Here is a 5,000-nt window from a genome sequence, read left to right on the forward strand (position 1 = left end):
AAGATGGGAGGAGGAGTGATGTTGCTGGTTAAAAAAGATATAAAGGTGGATCAAGTGAAAAAAGGTATGGGAAAGGCAGAAGTGCTAAAGATCAGAGCAGAAACTAATGAAGGAAAAAAGAGGCACTACATAGTGGTGTACGTACCACCTAAGACAAATGCATGGTCAGTACAGGAATATGAAGAAATGATAAGTGATACAGGAACATGTCTGGAAGAAATGTTGGGTGGCTGTGAACGAACTATAATGATGGGAGATTTTAATTGTAAAGAGGTGTGTTGGGAGGACTGGTCAATGGAAGGATCAGAGACAACATGGGGAAATACACTATTGACACTGGCAATGGAAAATGTGTTAACTCAGTGGGTCAAAGAAGATACTAGGTTTGGAGGAGAGGAGCATCGTCAAGACTGGACTTGGTCTTTAGTACAGAGCCAATGGTCATTGAGGAGATGAGGGTGGAGTGCCCTTTAGCAAAGAGTGATCATGCAGTTTTGGAGTTCAAGGTGATAGACGAAGAGAAATCTAGAAGAAATGAAGAATATAAAGTGGGAAGATGGAATTATGCCAAGACAGATTTTGGAAACCTAAAGAAATTCTTTCAAGAGACAAATTGGATGAAATTCAAGAGTGCTAAGGAGCAAATGAAAAGTGGAAGGAATTTATAAAAATATACAAAGAAGGTGAGAAAAATTTGTACCAATAAGACAACATAGAGAAGTTGGAAAGCAGGACTGGTTTAACGATAGATGTGAAAAGGCTAGAACAAGAAAAGAGGATGCATGGAAGAGGTGGAGAAGGAAAAGACGGATTAAGCAGTGGGAAAGTTACAAAAGAGCAAGAAATGAATATGTGTTGATTAGAAGAGAAGAAAGAAAGAAACAAGAAAAGGATATAATTGATAAATGTAAAGACCAACCAAGGCTTTTTTACAGACATGTGAACAACAACATCAAAAATAGAGAAAGTATTGAAAGTTTAGAAGTAAATGGAGTATACAGTGAAGATCCCAGGAAATGGCAGAGGCTATGAATGGATGCTTTCGGAAGGTATTCACAAAGGAGACTGCTTTTGACAAACCACTGGTAATGGAACAGAAAGGGATTATGAAGGAGTTTCAAGTAACGGTGGAGGAGATCAAGAACATGATGGGGAGTTTAGAAGTGAGAAAAGCTGTGGGACCTGATGGGGTATCAGGATGGATTTTAAGAGAATGCAGGAGCAATTGGCAGAAAAAGTTTGTGAAGTAATTGATGCCTCATTAAGGGAAGGTGTAGTGCCCCAAGACTGGAAAAGAGCTAACATTGTCCCAATCTATAAATCAGGTAACAAGAGAGACCCATTGAACTATAGACCAGTGTCACTTACAAGTGTGGTAGCTAAGATGTGTGAGAGGGTGGTGAAGACTAGATGGACAGACTTCTTGGAGAAAAATGACATACTTTGTGAGTGTCAATTTGGTTTTAGGAAAGGGCGTTCATGCACGACAAACCTGATATGTTACTATTCGAGGGTGATAGATGTAATACAGGAAAGAGATGGTTGGGCTGATGGAATATATCTGGATTTAAAAAAGGCCTTTGATAAGGTACCACACCAGAGACTGATCTGGAAACTTGAAATGGTAGGAGGAGTGCATGGCAGTTTACTAAAATGGATGGAAGACTTTTGGTAGGAAGAGAAATGAGAACAATAATTAAGGACAGACCATCAGAATGGGGATTGGTGGAGAGTGGAGTTCCACAGGGATCAGTGTTGGCACCAGTAATGTTCGCAGTCTACATAAATGACATGGTGGATGGGGTGTCCAGTTATGTGAGCCTATTTGCAGACGATGCAAAATTGTTACGAAAAGTGAGATGTGACAAAGATTGCGAACTACTCCAGGAAGACTTGGACAGAATATGGAAATGGAGCTGTACATGGCAAATGGAGTTCAACACGACAAAATGCAAGAAAATAGAGTTTGGCAAGAGTGAAAGAAGAATCAGGAGTATGTACAAGATAGGAAATGAAGACATAAAACCAGTCATGAAGAAAAAGACCTTGGGGTGACAATTACCAATGACCTATCGCCAGAGAGACATATAAACAAAATAATTGGAGAAGTATTGAACTTATTGAGGAACATAAGAGTGGCGTTCGTATATCTAGATGAAGAAATGATGAAGAAAATAATTACTGCAATGATAAGACCGAGGCTTGAATATGCAACAATACAGTGGGCTCGAACTTAAAGAAACACATAAGGAAACTAGAGAAAGTACAGAGGGCTGCAACGAAAATGGTGCCTGACTTAAGAGATTTGACTTATGAAGACAGACTGAAAAGAATGCAACTTCCAACCCTGGAAAACAGAAGAGAAAGGGGAGACCTGATAGCAATATACAGAGTGATGATTGGCATGGAAAAATGGATAGGGAAGATCTGTGTATGTGGAATGGAAGAATGTCGAGAGGGCATGGGAAAAAACTAAAATGGCCACTTATAGGAGAGATGTGAAAAAATATAGCTTCCCTCATAGAAGGGTGGAAGCATGGAATAGTTTAGACGTGGAAGTGGTCAACGCAAGGAATATTCATGATTTTAAGAAAAAGCTGGACATTAATAGATATGGAGACGGGACAACACGAGCATAGCTCTTTTCCCGTATGTTACAATTAGGTAAATACAATTAGGTAAATACACACACACACACACACACACACTGATCCTGAGAGAAGAATTTGACATCCGAAGCACAAGATCGCATAGTAAAAAGCTGAAAAAAGGAAGATGTCTGAGAGATGTTAAAAAATATAGTTTCTCGCAAAGATGTATTGAGACGTGGAACAGTTTAAATGAAGAAGTAGTGTCTGCAACGAGTGTGCATACTTTTAAAGTAAGATTGGATGAGTGTAGATATGGAGACGGGGCCACACGAGCATAAAGCCCAGGCCCTGTAAAACTACAACTAGGTAAATACAACTAGGTAGGTAAATACACACACACACACACACACACACACACACACACACACACACACACACACACACACACACACACACACACACACACCGTGTAGTGTAGTAGTTAGCTTACTCGACTCAACTGAGAAGGTCCTCGGGTTCGTGTCCCGTGTGCGGCGAGGCAAATGGGCGAGCTTCTAAATATGTAGCCCCTGTTCACCTAGTAGCAAGTAGGTGCGTGATGTAAATCGAGGGGTTGTGATCTCGCTTTCCCGATATGTGTGGTGTGGGATGTGGTCCGATTTCTACCTGAAGATTGGTCTATGAATTCTGAGCTCGCTCCGTAATGGGGAAGGTTGGCTGGGTTATTAGCAGTGGACCGTGGTGAATTACACACACACACACACACACACACACACACACACACACACACACACACACACACACACACACACACACAATCAAACGTATACATCCCAAACAGTGCATTCAGACCTTTGTTCATTCGTATGCCTCATGATGACGTGGAGTTTCACGCTGGCTAAAGTGAGTTAGTCCAGACGTCTTATCAATTGTTTGCGAGTATCTTCTTATTTGTACCCGTACTCAAAAACTATTTGTTCTTCAACTATTTTCAAAGACCTCAGAGATAATAAATTCCGCTTTCAGGAGTGTTTGCCTTATCATTTATACTGAATGCTTGTTGAAATATTATTAGAATTACTAAAACATAACATCGTTTTTCTGTCATTATTTTTTCGTCCCAAACAGAGTTGGATTTTCAAATGTGTTTTTACTATTAGTGATACTGAATACTGGTTAAACTATTAGTAGTTGTAAAAACGCTTGAGAGGCTTCTCTTCTTCGTCAAAGGCAGTCATGTTAACCCCTTCAGTACTGGGGCACATCTTTACTTTGAGATTTGTCTACGATTAGACCATTTTATTAACATTAGGTAGGGTCTATGGAGGTCAGAAGATTAATGGTTCACAGTAGTCACTATTTTAATCCCTACATAATTTTCTGAAGCTGTGTAAAATCACCAGATAGTAAGCAGAGTGAATATGGAAACGCGTCATGGAACTGAAGGGGGTTAAGATGCTGAGATGTGTGAGAATATTTCCTAAATTAGAGGACTAAATCGTATGGTGGTGAGTACAGAATGTTACTCGATTTCTGAGTACACGGCAGTGAGTATCCGGTATCGTGGGAGTGGATTATGGTTGAGTAGGAGCTCTGTGACGCTGTGGCATTATAGGGGACTTGCCGTAATCGCACGCCACCAGATGTCACAGGCTATTAAAAAGTAACCTTTCCTCAAGTACGTATTAGATTGCCGTGATTTTCCTCTGTTACCACTAGTAGTTGTTGTGAGGCTGAAGACTGCTGAAACAATTTGTTCGATCACAATGACTGTTTGCTCGGATGATGTAGATGCCTTGCTAAACTGTCTCCAGATTCATGAAAACCCTCAATAACGTCCACTGGAACCTGTTACTATCACTAAAATCGTTACATTACTCTTGGAAACCCCATCAACTTTCACTAGAACCTCTTAAACTATCTCTAGCATTCCAAAACGTGTCAGGAGGCGAGGCATACTTAATGGTGGCACCAAGGCTCTGGCACTGTGCATGCAGTCTGTCTCAGAACTCGCTAGTGCCAGTGTCAATACGTGGATGATTAATGATTACTGTTCACCAAGTTCTGTTTCTGATGTTACTTGCTGGTTCTGAGAAATTTTGAATATTTTTAGAGTTCAGTTAGTTAGCAAAATATTAATCATTGCGTGTATGAGCTAGAAAGACATCTTGAAAATAACGAAAAGGAGTAGATAAATCTGAAACAATAGAAAGGAGCAAGAATTTTAAGATATACTCAAAGAAGAAAATTATAAAAACAGAAAGGAGGAGAGAAAATGAAAACAATAATTCAAAATATGAAAATGCAAGAATATCAAGGAAATGAGAAGAAATATAACAAAAAATGAAAATAATGCAAAAAATACTATAATTGATAAAGTAAATACATAAAACACTACAAAATTTTAAG

General features: G+C 39.5%; 1 protein-coding gene across 2 annotated transcripts in view; it reads left to right on the forward strand.

Annotated features, from left to right (window-relative positions):
- The window catches only part of LOC123513289 (collagen alpha-2(IV) chain-like), a 208,483-nt gene that overhangs the window by 22,849 nt on the left and 180,634 nt on the right, over nt 1-5,000 (forward strand). The window lies entirely within an intron of this gene.

The sequence above is a fragment of the Portunus trituberculatus genome, chromosome 35, assembly GCF_017591435.1.
Source record: "Portunus trituberculatus isolate SZX2019 chromosome 35, ASM1759143v1, whole genome shotgun sequence".
NCBI lineage: Eukaryota > Metazoa > Arthropoda > Malacostraca > Decapoda > Portunidae > Portunus > Portunus trituberculatus.